Below are 14,573 nucleotides of genomic sequence, written 5' to 3'. Positions count from 1 at the left end.
GTTAGAGACATAAATGGTGAGGTAATTCCCCCTTTCAGTTCCATCTCTTACTGTAAACCCCCCTTTTAGATACCAACTAAACTTTATTTATGGAAATGTGTCTCAAGGAGCTGGTTTCAACCTTAGCTCCTAGGAAGACCCAAGATAGATTAGGAGCCTTGGACCCCCAGCTTGGAGCTTCTGCAATGTGTTTTGTCTTTCTGCCTATCAGGGTAGATGTGGCAGTGCAACCAACTCCAGCCACTCTGTCTCCTAAGGAGAACTCAGACAACGAGCAGTGGTGGTCAGCCACCCAAGTTTAGTATATAACTTTGCAGTCATGGTGAGAACCCATACTTCCTTTGTTCTGATGTTTGCATGTTTTCCCCTGATTGGTTAATGCTTTCCCCTCCCTGTTTTATGTGTGAAGTTATGTATATTCATTTTCCTTCTTTAATATGTATAAGTTCTAGAAAGTTCTCTGTTCCTCGACGCCCCATTGGCTCCTTTCCTAAGTCCCGCCTACATAATGTTCCCATTGGTTCCTTTGCTGTCAACCCCACCTACTTGCCTTTACTCCATTGGTTGAGATCCCTTTCCCTGCCTATCGTACTCAGTATAAGATCCCTGGACCCTCCCACGAATCTATTTTTTTGTCCCTGTCATTTCAGTGGAATAAACGTGTGTGGAGCACATATGGAGAGTCCCATCTCTTTCTTCTTTGTCTTTGCTCACATGCCTGCTAAACAGGGACAGGAAGACACAGCCCCTTTTAGGTAAGGAGTTCTGCTGCTCCTTTTTATTGTGTGTTGGGCACTGAGTGCCGCCTTCCAGAGGGCTTTCAGCGTTCACCTCCGGGCTTCTTTGTGTCGGCATGCGAGGGGTAAACCCCCTTCTGCCAGCTCACAGCTGCAAAACCTCTCAGGGTAGGGCAAAGGTTGGGAAAAGTACTGGGCTATCTAGGAACTATATAGCTATACAACAATAATTGATAGAGCTGTGAACATATATAAAGGAAATAAAAAAGCAAAAATTATTCTGGCATCAGTCCCCTGCACCAGATAGAAGCAAGCAGTGCCTGGGTGTGCTGCAGGGAGCACTGGTGCTGCCAGGTTGCTCCTTGACCAGGGCCGGGCACTGAGGGGAGCATGCTAGGCATCATATTGGCATGGCCTTGTTGCTGGCTCCAGACAGCAAAGGTCATTGCTGCTGCTGAGGAGGAACTGTTACAGATCTTTGGTGGTGACATTGTAAGAATAGTTCAAGGTACTGTTTTTAAATTATTTTGTAGCAATTTTTCTTTTTTTCTTGTTTTTTTTTTTTTGTTTTTTTTTGGCCTGTTACGAGCCGTATTGGTGTATGGAACCACAACTGTGCAGTATGACAGGTCTGTGAAGCGTAATTGAATTTATAGAATCACAGAATGATTTGGGTTACATGGGATCTTAAAGATCAACTAGTTCCAACCCCCATGTCGTGGACAGGGACACCTACTACACCAGGCTGCTCAAAGCCTCATCCTACCTGATCTTGAACCCTTTGAACTATGAGCCATCCACAACTTCTCTGGGCAACCTGTGCCCAGAGTGCTTCATCAACCTCACAGTACAAGATTTCTTCCTGATATCTGATATAAACCTACGCTCTGTCAGTTTAAAGCATTACCCCTTGTCCTGTCATTACATGCCCTTGTCAAAAGTCCCTCTCCAGTTTTCCTGTAGACCCCCTTAGGTACTGAAAGGTGCTGAAGGTCTCCCTGGAGCCTTCTCTTTTCCAGGTGAATTTCTCTAAATATTTAGAAGTTTGGCACACACCTTTCTATTTATTGACTATTTATATCTACATTTTATCCATCTGTTTTCTCAGAGTACTGATTTAGCAGTTTTCCACAAGTCTATTTTAGTTTGCAGCATTACTGCTCTTTTGGAGGAGTTCCCTTGTGCTTAAAGTGGGGTTGGCCGTGCCTAGGGTTTGCCTTGCCTTCTCCTGTTTGCATACCCAGGCAGGCCCTGGATAAATAAAATTGACCAAGGAGGAGGAGTGGGCTTCAGAAATAGCTGGAATACCCCAATTTTCCCTGTTTTCAGTTTGGTCTTGGAGATGTGGGTGGGCTGTGCACAGAGATGTAGCTTTTTACCTGAAACACTTACGTGACTTCCGCAGGTGTAAAGTGGTTTTATGGGAGAACTGATTTTTAATGCTGGCTAAAATGACAGTACACAAAAATACACGAGAAGTCGAGTTTCTTTATATTGTTTATATAAACTGGGGAATATTTTCTGTTTTCATGTATCATGCTTTAACTTACTGTTATATGAACAATGAACATCTCTGTTTAACAAAGCCACTGTTTTACAGAATTTAATGACAATTCTTGATTAGGGGCTAGACAGATCTAGACCTTCCTCTCTGTCTCAACACCATAAAATTTTCTGTGCTTACTCACCAGTATTAAGGTCACACATCCCTCATCTCTCACATGAAAGTTCATTGCCATTGAAAGAATTAGATCCAATAAATGAATATATTTTGTGTAAAAGCTTGAATATAGGTCTGATACTATTCCAATGAAGTGTAGAAGAGCATATGAAGGAACAGAAACAAATAATGTAAAAATGAATGTATATTTCTTACTTATTATCCAAGATGTTTGTATTGTAGTGTTACCTAATGTTTTGTGCATACACTGAAATATTGATTACCCATCCTGAAACAGTAAAACATAGCACTGCAGTTTAGCTAAGAATTTAGAATTACTAATTCATTAAATAGAGCTAGGGTAGTACACTCTCAACAAATGAAGCCTTTTTAAAATGTACTGTAATCCTGTGTATATGCAATACAAAACCACATGCTTTTTACCAACTTTGGTCATCTTTTGGTTTTGGTATGAATGAATCATCGGCATTCTATTGTCCTATAAAGGAATGTGTTTTCCTTTTTCGTAAGGCTGGACAAAATGATGCTATTAAAAGAAACTGTTATGTAATAGAATAGTACAGAGATGTCCTGCGTTATGAATGCAGAAAATGTGAAACAATTTTGACTTTTTTTAGGGCCTGGCATTTTCACCATTTCCTCATGAGAAAGGTTCTTAAGCAGCCTGTGAGTGCTCTGCTGAGTATGCTTAATGGTGCTGTGCTCCAAATCCCCGTTTGTGCCCCATACAAACACATTTATTGTTTACCACGTGTCCCGCTTAGTGGTTCTGTGCCTGGGATCCTGCTGTGAAATGGCAGCGCATGGACAGACACAGTAAAGTGGCAGGCTTGACTACAAAGAAAAGCTGTCCTTACGGTTTGCATACCGAGATAGTGGGCACTCAGGAAGCTGAGTAAAGAAGTTGGGGTTTTAGGGTGGTTTGTTTTTTGTTTGTTGTTTCTTTTTTTCCTTCTTCCTTTTCTTTTTTCCTTGCTTTCCTTCTCAACACATTAAGTTCTGTGGATCAGCTCTTTTAGCATTTCTGTTTACAACCACAGCATTACTGTGACTTTCACAGTGGACCAGATGGAGATTTCTGGGGCCTCATCCCTGACATCTAATGAAAGTTCTGCCTTTGTGTCTGGAAATTTAGAGAGTTGGGAGAGGTGAACATTGAGAGTAAGGGAGAAAGAATGTGCTGATAGTAGAGTACTGTGGGTGTCTTTGTTCCAATACTGGTGTAAAACCCTAAATGAATACAAAATACACCCATGGTGCTATTATCTGGGCCACGATTTGACTATTGGATCAAGATTAAAGAATGTTCACAGGTTGCTGAGCTGTTAAGTTTGGTATTGCTATTTAAGTAACTCTTCAATTTACTCCCACACAAAGTTATAGTCAAAGGTCTCTGCAAAGCATCTGATGGTGGAATTAGGAAATCATGAATATTCTCATGTGTAAGAGGACTACCCATAAACAAACAAATATTGTAACTGTAAAGTCTTTAATTTTAAGCATTTTGAGTTTGGCTGTTCTGGCTATGAAGGGATCCTAATGTATTAGTGGCATTCCTGTACTTTATCTGTCCTGGTTAATATTGGTCATAAGCTTTGAGCTGTAACAAACATGCATCCATAGTTAAAGGCACAATCCAAGCTGAAGCTTCAGTTATCTATATTTCCATCTTGGCATCCCATGAGTCAAGAAAAGCAGTGACAACAGTATGATTATTTTTAGAAATGTCTCAAATGGAATGCATGAATGTTAAAATATAGATTGACTTTCTTTATTACTACAAAGCCTGTTTTTGTCATTTCAGTATTTTCATTATTATTATGTGATGTAAGTGCTCCTTGCTAGACTTCTGTGTTGGGGAAGCACTGAGTTTTGGGTTTGGTGAGTTTGGTTGAGGCTATTCTTCATGTAATCATAATCAATACTGCCTGCAGTAGACTAGTGAGTGCTACCCAAGTTTTCTGCCCAAATTTGCCAGTGACACATTGAATGAAGAATCTCTTACAAAGGAGATGATACTTCCTTTTTTCATCATCTTGGTTTTCCACCTGTGACATGAGAACAATTTTACTGGCCTACTGAAAAAAGCTTATTAAAGCCATATATGCACTAGTGATTGAAGTTTGAAACTCACTTTGGTGCTGTGTAATGCAATATGCCTAGTGAATGCTGTTGACATACTTTAAGACTGTGAGTTCAAGATGAATACAGGGAGGAGATGACTTTGAACAGAAGAGTTCCTTCTTTGAAGTGAACAGGCATGCACTACATGCTGAGACAGGGATGTATTGTTCTATTTTACACAGGAGTTACTCAAGCTCTGCATCTAGGGTTACACAGGAGAGTAAGACAGAACCAAGAACCTACCTAAACATTCAATGCTTATCAAGAAAATCTTATCTGGCCTCTTATATATTCTTCCTGTATCTGGCTTCTGTTTGTACTCCTTTGGGTGCAATACTGCATGTCTGGTGATAAGAACTATTTGAATTGAAAGAAAAAAGAATTGAACTCCTGGCAAAAAATCCCCAGTGGGCAGTGCATCACAGTTTTTCAGAATGGGTATACTTTACTGGTTAAGCAATATCTCTCCTGACAGGGCAAATCTTAAAATTATGAGGGAGCTGGACCAGTGTCTGTAAGTTCTACCACAGGATATTGCACAAAATGTTACGGTAAGTGGTAGTTTAATTGACTGGAGACAATGCTTGCTGTGCTGAGTTTCTTACAGACTGTGAAGTAACAGCAATTAGATGCATCTACATAACAGACTATTTAAGTGCAGACACCTTTTGAAACTGTAAAAAGGCCTGTTGAAACACACTACACTTCAAAAATAATTCTAATGTTTATGTCAAAAGTATTTCTAAAACTTTAAAGTGACCTAAAGAAATAGGTTGCTTTGAGGAGGAGCTTAGGTATAAAGCCTTAAACCATTCCCAGGTAAGGAGCCCGTATGTACTAGATGCAGTGCCTGTGTTAGACACATCTATAATGGAAATAGTAAGACAGTGCATGATTTATACAGAGCAAATTAAGGAGGCAGTTACAATCCAAACTTCCTGTGTAATATCCAGTTTCAGCTGGCTTGAAAATGCTGACAATTCCCACAAACAAAAAGAGTTTGTAATCTCCTAGAAATCTCATAGAACTTCACATTTAGTAATCAAGAATAATTTTTGCAAAGACTTTTGTCCAAGGTTTACTCTTGGACCTGATGTGATCTCCTTAAGGCACCTTCAATTTAACTTCTTTAAGTAGATACTGCACTAAGATTTCATGGAATGGAATTACATGTTGATTTTTTTATTTCTGAAAAACTTTTATGCTAGAGTATAATTGTTAAAATAATTACCTAAGCATTGATTTCTTCGTCAAATGCATCACTACACATTTCTGTCCATCTGAATGTGTTGGAGTATTTCTTCTATGATAATTCATATTAAATAAGTCAATTTTATCATATGTCAAGTATTTATCCTGTAGATAGATAATTGTTCATTTCTCTAGGAGCTTTCTGACCAATAATGTGTATAAATACATAGAGAAAATGAAGCAAAACACTTTAATAAATTAACATGTAGTGAATTTGGCTGAGGGAGAGTTTCTCTAATAAGAGATATTTTTCACTATAAAAGCAATGAATATTCATTTAAAAAAGCTTTGTTTCTCTGAAATATTCTCTACACCTTTAAATATATATAAAATATATCTTACAAAACTGTAAGCCAAACCTTGTGGAGATTGATGAGAAATACATTGAGGATTCCAGGGACCTGATCCTCTAAATAATTATGCACCTGAATATCATTATGTTTAAAAAGATAGCAGTTGATATAAAATGAGTGTGTTAGGGTTAGGCTAAAACCATCAGTGTGATGCAAATGCGTAAAGATCACGATACCTCATGGTAAGATCATGAGTTGTTTCAAGTATTGTCTCCCGTTGATGAACCTGCATGTGGAACATGAATGGGAATGAAGTCCCAGATTAGAACAACCAAAGCCTTGAGAACTTTCTAGAACATATCCAGCAAAGTCAGATCATTATCTTTTCAAAGGAGAGTTTAGTAGACTTAGTGCTAAGTCATCAACAATATCTCTGAAAGTGATAGAGATGAGCAGTCATACATGTGCCACCCCATGTGTAAGACATGCATGTTTTTTGAATGTACTTGTTAATATGAAAAATGTCTGTTAATCCTTTGACTTATTTATAGTCTTTTTGTTGACCTTTTACGTGGGTAAAACACCATTGACAGTCTGTTAAACACAATTTACATCGTGTGCAGTTCTTACCATGCAGGATTTTTGGCAACTGGGGCCTTGGGTATATCAACACTAGTCAGCAATACCAATAAGTATTTGTAACTAATGCTTTGTTATGAGAATACATCCTAAAGGACTATATTGGAAGCATCCATAACTTTGGTTCTAGAACCACTGAATCAGAGAAAAAGCAAAGACATGAAAGTGGAAGTACTTCAAGTTTATATATAAAGTAGTGACCCAAAAATAGATAAATAGCTTTATCTGAAGTCCACGGAAAGGAAGTGACTGACTAAGAGACGTGCAGAAGATTTCTGGAATATCTGGGAATTGACTGAAGATCTCCAGAAACTTCGTTCAGTAGCTTCACTTTGAGGTACGTATTTTCAAGTGTACATTGTCTTAAACTTACTATAAGGAGTACGTAGAGAAGCACAGTGAAAAGTGTGTTCAGAGTCTTAACCTTCTGTTTCTATCCTATTTATTCAGGGTTCAGATTGTTAAAGTGAGCTTCAGTAAGGGCAATAATTTACCACATGCCTGTTCTCAGGTTTGTGGCACCATCACTGAAGCTCAGTTTACCCACTGGTCTTCTCAGTGTCTAGTTTTGGATTCTGTGAAGATACTCAGTGCTTCCAAAATAGATACTACATTTGTGGATACACAATGGCAACAATGGCTTCCCCCTAATCACTTCCAGTTGAACCTCTTTTTATAATGTGTCCTAATTGAAACTGCCTAATTTTCTTGATTTATCAAACAACCAGAAAAAAATCTGTCCACTGCTTTCTGTACAAAAAGATAGTTGCTCCTCAACATATACATTTATACTATATTTCCTCTTCCTAAACTTATGCAAACATTTAATGACTACTGTCTGAAAACCAGAAGAGAGCCACTGAAAACAGTGGTAGGCCTTCCTCCTTGCTATTTAGATGGGTGATGTAAAAGTCCATTCTGCAAATGGATATATTTATTTATTTATTTTTTGGATTTCCTGTTGGAGAACATTTGCATTTAAAAGTTTTTCTGGGCCTTGCTCTGGGGATTACTGTGAAGAAGTATGGATGGGGGGGAGGTTTTGTTAATTATGATTTTGTGCTAGTTTGAGGGCAAACCAGTGGGAGGAATTAACTCCACGCAAGTATGTTGTGAGAGATTCCAAGTGAGAGCCACAATTTAATGGGAAAATTACAGTAGAGGTGATAGTACAGAAACACTGGCTTAGACTGACAAAGTCAGAATACAACCTGACACCCTGTTGGTCAGGGTGGTGGTAGCAGTCCAATTAAATGGTGGCTGCAGTCCCATTGGAGTGATGGATGGGGTTCTATCGAAGCAGTGATCCTGTATAGAAGGATCTGGTCCTTCTCTGGAGGTCCAGTGGTGGTGGTGGAGAGCTCTTGTCCTCTGGGAATCCAGTGGTGGTACCATGGTGTTCCAAGCCTTGGATTATATACTGGCAGGATTGTTTGGTTCCTTCCTCTGGGAGGGGAATTTCACAGTGAGCTGATGTAATTCTGAGTCACTCAGTGAGACCTTGATGGCCCATTAGCAGAGATGGCCCCCTTGTCTCTTCCCTGGAGAAGAGGTTCCCCAGAGGGTAGTTATCAGGGCTGAGTCATAGAGAAGATAAAGAAACCTGCTCCCCCCAGTTTATGTAGATGTTTCACACCCATCTTATGTAGATGGTAATAGAATACTACTTCTGGTTACACCTTTCATTGTAACCAAAGACAGAATTCCTCTCTCCTGTTGCAGCTCAGAATGCTACAGAGCTTTCAAGGAGTACTGTGAAGTAGTTTGATGGAAGTTCAGTGTTTTGAAGACCGTGAGAACGTAAAATTTCTTAGTTTTCATCTGACATTATTATTAAATATTTTCCTGAAAATTGTGGCAGCTGTCATCAAACCTCATATATAATTACAGAGTATGTGCCATATTTTATATATGCCTAGATTAAAATACCTATGAAACTTGATTTATTAAGATTATGAGATTTGATCCTTTAGTCATTTAACCCCATACCACTTCAATGTTATATAGGTTTATTGAGCTCAGTGAGTTTACCCTAGAGCTTACTGCTTCTTACTATCAACAGTCACAGAGACCTGGCTGGAGAAGCTGGAGCATTCATGTTGCACAAATCTGCAGGTATAATATGTAGAGTGAAGTGAAATTTGAAGAAGTCCTTTGCATCCCACCAACACAAAGAGTTTCCTATCAGGCAAAAAGTATCTTCTCAGGGAAGAAGAAGAAAAAGACTCTTCATAATGATTATTTTTTCTGTCTGTATGATCTATGCTCTTTCCTGGAATTAATACTTTCCTGTGCTAGAAAAACACAGTTTCTTAGTTGACCTATACAGTACAAATTTGAAAGAACTGAGTTAGTCAGTAGTAGTCTTTTTCCCTTGAAGTCATAACCTTCTGAAACTAAAATTCTGTCAAGTTGTAAGCTGAGTGTGGATGGGGAGTAGTGACTGGAGTGACCCCATTTAAGAGGTAGGCATAAAACTAAAAGTCATGGGAAAAACATGCATGTCACACATCTTAATTCAAATTCTTAATATTTACTTTTGACCCCAGCATGTTGATTACAGTGTATTTTCCTGGGTATAAAAATTCTAAAAAGCAATATGCCTGTGAACGTTTCAAAAAAGATGGAGAAGACGAAATCCAGTTGATGTGTAGTAGAAACTGTTCCATTGTCCATCTTCAAAGAAATTGAATTAAAGAGAAGAAACTACTGTCAAGACAGCATTGTTGTGTTTTACTGATGTGTGGTTATTTTTAATGTAGGCTAAGAAGAAGATTATATGCCCACATCGTGAGTTTGAAAACAAAATGTGAAATGAGTGAGAGGCAGAAAATCAATATGAGTGCTATTTTTATGAAGCTAGGTATTTTATCCAGTTTAAGAAGCAAGTTATCACTGTCAGAAGGGAATAAAATGAAGCTTTACAAATAATCCTTCAGGTGATCGTAGGAAGAGGATTCAATTCACTGAGCAGACATCTTTGCAACCCCAATTTTGTGTGCTTTAGTGTACAGAGAAAAATGAAAAAAAAAGAAAAGAGTTTTTTTTCAGCCTTTCAGTGGTTTGTAGTAGGTCCAAATAAAACACCTGATGATCAGGAAAAATGAATATAGTGTTTATCAGTATGGACCTGAGATAGACTCGGGAATGATAGACTAGACAGGTTGATGTCAACTGTGTATAATGCTTTAGAAGCTGTTTTAAAGGACAGACAAGACAATGTCTGAAATTTGAAGTTCAGCTGGGGTTTGCTAAATGGGAAAACAAAGAGATCTGATGAAATTTAAAAAAAGTAAGTGTAGTGATTACTAATAAAGTAGACTTTGAGGTAAGACATCTAAATTGCTTCTAAGCTTGTCAGTTGAATATGTGTGAGGGGAAGGCTGTATTTTATTTATTTCAGGGTAAGGATGACTTGCTTCCCAGTTGCTTGAAAGTATTTATGATCATACTAACTCATTTCCCTACCAGCCCAAGCCATAAAGTGCTGCTGTTCTCCTCATTAGTATAAGTGCAGTGTCAGACAATTTATCTGACATGGCAGGTAGTTAAAAGAGAAATTACAGAGGACTACAGTGTGAGTGAATGCAAAGACAGATCCTGTCCCATACCAAGAACAAAAGGCTCCAGAGCACATTTGCTGGCTGTGTTGAGAAGCCAGTGCTGTTGTTTCTGCTATGCCAGCCTAGAAAGCCTACATCTTTTACACTGTTTGTTCGCATGCCAGGAGTCACTGCAAATTTATATTTTTATTTATTGGTCATATCATTGCTAATTATTTAGTTGGGTTAGCTATGAACTGTTATGTATAAAAAAGTATCCATATTATAAATGCAAATCTCCAGTAAAACAACTAATAGCATCTTAAAATGTACACATCCATAGTCCAGTTCACCAGGGTTAATATTTGTCAAATACTGCACTGAGACTTACTTGCTTTTCTGCCTAACATAGCATCCTGCCCTTTAAAAAACTATCACAGATGTTGGCATGGGTCTCCTTTTCTGTGGCTTTATAAATTCCATGCTGACCGGCTTGCAGGTGCTTGCAGTGCAGTAGTTTTTGTGAAAACTAGATGAGAATACTGTAATATAAGAGAACAGTGAGTCAAAAGTAAGGACAGGAGTGAGTCTGGAAAATGCTGGTAGGCCAAATGTAATTCTTTCTTTGTCCTCTGTGCCAAATATTTGAGTCTGGAGTGTCCTGTAAGATCTTAGAGTTAGCTGAAGGAGATGAGAATAATTGACATGAAAGGAAAATTTTATCTTTGACCCAACTGCTTTTGTGAAATTTTATCCTGGTTATTATTTGACAGCAGCTTTTTCTTTATAGAGGATGAGTTCCCCCAGTCAGACAAAGCAAAGAGCATCAAACTTCCCCCAAGTCCCCCAAGACTAAAATTACTGAGCCAGAAATGAACTAATTTTGACTTTTTGTGCTTCAGCACTGGAAGAGAACAAGGATATGTAGAGACGTATGCCACCAAGAGAAGTTGGCATTCAAACAGTTTAGTATTGCAGTCCTTTTGAGGCTCACAGAAAATGTGAGCTGATTTGTATTTCCCAGACAGATAATTAGTTTTACTATGGGAACGGGACCGTTCTATTCAAGAAATATAAGTTGGAAAATACCTGTATTTGCTTAACTGAAAAAATAACTGTGGCTGTTCTCTTCCCTTTTTTTAGACGTATGGCCAGCTCTTCATGTCTGACCTCTTGCTGTCCTGCATTAAGTTTGTTGTCACTACTTTGCTTTGATTCCATCCCATGCCTAACTGCAAGCTCACAAAAGACAAGTGGGTATTCCCACTTCTCTTTCAGAAACATTGGTTGATCTTTCTCCTTTTACAGAGAGGAAAAATGAAAAAAAATTGTATATATGAAAGTAGTAAAACTAGAGGCTTACCTTATGGATAATAAACAAGGTATGAAAATTAACCCTGCCTTGAGATATTTAAATTGATGTGAAAACATTTGTGGCCTAGTGTTCATGTTGAGCACAAAATCCTCAAACTGTAAATTCTAACTATGATTCTTTATTTTCTTCACTAAAGACACACAGAAAAACTTGTATCTTTCAGTGATATTGTGACAGTTCTCATATATAAGGTATACTATCCTAAATAAAACATCTAGCATTGAAGTATTGGGAAGAGAATATACTGGCATTGTTTGAATTAAGGGAAACCGTGGACATTCCTTTTGTTCTCTGCCGTAGCTGATTTGAGAACACTCAAACTATTAGAGATCTTACTAGGATTTTTAAGAAGCTTTTAATGAAAGCCCTTGTTTACAAATATATTCATGTTTTAATTACTTTCCAGTGGAAGTTACTAGAAAATACTCTTACTTTCCACTGAAAAGAACAAACCTTAATTTATTTTTGATGCAATAACAATATCCTCATTTTACAATGAAGTATTTTATTTGTAATTCAGTGCTTTGGCATTTGTTATTTTTATATCATTTAAGAATGTGTATCAAGAACTGGATTAATCCTATTCTGGTTTTGTGAATAAAAGGCTAGGAATTATCACTGAAAAATTTTTCAAGTTTTCAGTTTTCTAGACTGGTCTCAGGATAGACTTCTGTTTGTATGTTTAATGTAGTTGCACCTTATATATTACAAACACATTGCTAAAAATTTAAGAAACTAATTCTTACAACCAACTTTAAGTGTGGTACTGTTATTTAAACACTAGCATTGATACTGGTGTCAAGCGACTAAACAGAATTAATTGTTGTACATTATTCAGTTTAGTAAATAGAAGATGTGCATGTTTCAGAAAGTGGTGATTTCTTAACACTTAATAGGAAGCTTTGTTGATTATGCCACAAGTGGAAATCACAAATACTTTTTTTTTTTGGTTTTGCCATCTCTGCAGGTGGCAGAGGAGACACAAGAATAAGAGTCCAATTTTCTCAGCTTTGCTGAAGAGATCTGGGAGAGGAAGCTTGACATTGCATGTGGTACAGAATGGCATGTCTCTAGAATGCTGGAGATAAAGGCTTCTATATCAGGGATTTTTGCAACTAATTTATTCTTTGTATCTTAAATATAATTGGCAATTGTTGGCAATTTTGGCCTTAGGAAACACCAGGTAGCATATTGCCATGCAAAACATTCAAGAACCTGTGCTCTGCGGTGCCAATCTACCTGTAGATTTGTATTATTGTTGGTCCATCTTTGAGCATTGTACTAGATTTGGAAAACATTTTAAAGTGTAAATATGGTGTTTGTAGCTATAACAATGGTTAAGTTCATGCGATAAAATATTAATATCTTAAACATTTTCACATGATTCTTTTTGCTTTGTGGAGTATTTAGGATCATGTACAGAAAGTTTGCATCTTTGTAACACCCATGACATGACTTCCTAGCTCTGAGTCAGCAGTTACCAAAATTCAGCTAGCTTTTTTACTTGCACAAAATCATCATTTAATTGTAGATGTGCTGATGATTAGGGAATCAGCAAACTGCTCAGGCAGGTAGATTTGAATTGAGAATTGAGAGGTCATAAAACTCTGTGGTGGCGGTTGTTTAAGCTTCATTAAGAGGAAATGAAGAATATCATGTCAACCTCAGAGCATGAGTTGAGCTGTTTCTTAGATGCTGTGTAGCTATAGAAAAAGGTCTGGTGAGCTAACACAAATACACGCATTTTGAATATCATACTATGTCATGAAGATCTTACACATACACAGATTACAAAGTTCAGGCTCTAGTATAGACCACTGTAGTATTGTTCCCTTCCGTAGGGGAAAGGAAGGGATGCTTCTTTTGCCAGCTCACGTTGTGGTGTCATTAGGTACTCATTAATAGTGAAACCAAGCCTTGCCAGTGTTTTCCAGGTTTAGACTGGGGTCCAGGTCTCCGGATAATACAAAACTAAAGATGTCACTTTCTCTCTAATGTAGCTATGGTGGAAAAGTTTGTCAGATATTGTGAAATGACTTAACTGACTTAAATATGGAGAAGAAAGCTCTGTATTCAAGCAGTCTATTATCAGCAAAACATTCCTTATCAAGAGTACCGGTCACCTGTTTCCTTGCTTTCATATGGTAAAGTGGCTTTCTCATTGGGAATAATGGTACAGATTGGCACAAGTCAAATATTCTCAATGTCTTAGGTTGTTCTTACTGTGCACAAACTGAACTGTAGGAAGGTGGCCAGTGTTTCAGTCAATTTGGCAGGCAGTTTCTGGAAAGCCTTCCAGTAGCTGATGATTTTGGGTACTGCAAAGGTCAGACATACATTTATTACATAAATATGTATAGTGTTACCCTTAATAAAATTTTTCTCTTTTCTTTTTTTCTCAACTGCTGTTTTAATTTGCAGTGAGGAGAGAGTGGAGAATGTTATGCTGTTTTATTATTTTCTTTTTTTTAAAATATGTGCATCACTTTTATTAAGCTGCAAGTGGTATTTTACATTGTATTAAAGGAAAATCTGATTTTAGGCAGTTTACTGAGGACATATGAAGAGAATTGAAATATAAATGAGCACACAACACTGATAAATATGATAAGGAGTTTAATGGCATTTATATCACAATAAAACTGAATAATATGAACAGATTTGCAAATTAGCAAAACATTCTGCACGTATATGATGCATTCAGAGCCAGCTGCATGAATCTGCAAGCCTTTAATTTTTTTTTTAATCTATTAATGATAGTAGTGTGAATTTGAAGGTGATCCACTTTTTTTTTTTTTAAGGAAAGTTATTGGGGATAAAATGGATTGTGAGTGGACCTGTCACATTCTAGATGCAGGAAGGAGTGACCTTTTAAAATTAATAAATATCACTTAGTTTAAACTGCTAATAATCTACATACATGTTTTGGGT

This window comes from Corvus moneduloides, chromosome 6 (genome assembly GCF_009650955.1).
Source record: "Corvus moneduloides isolate bCorMon1 chromosome 6, bCorMon1.pri, whole genome shotgun sequence".
NCBI lineage: Eukaryota > Metazoa > Chordata > Aves > Passeriformes > Corvidae > Corvus > Corvus moneduloides.
Note: the sequence above shows the minus strand (reverse complement) of the source record.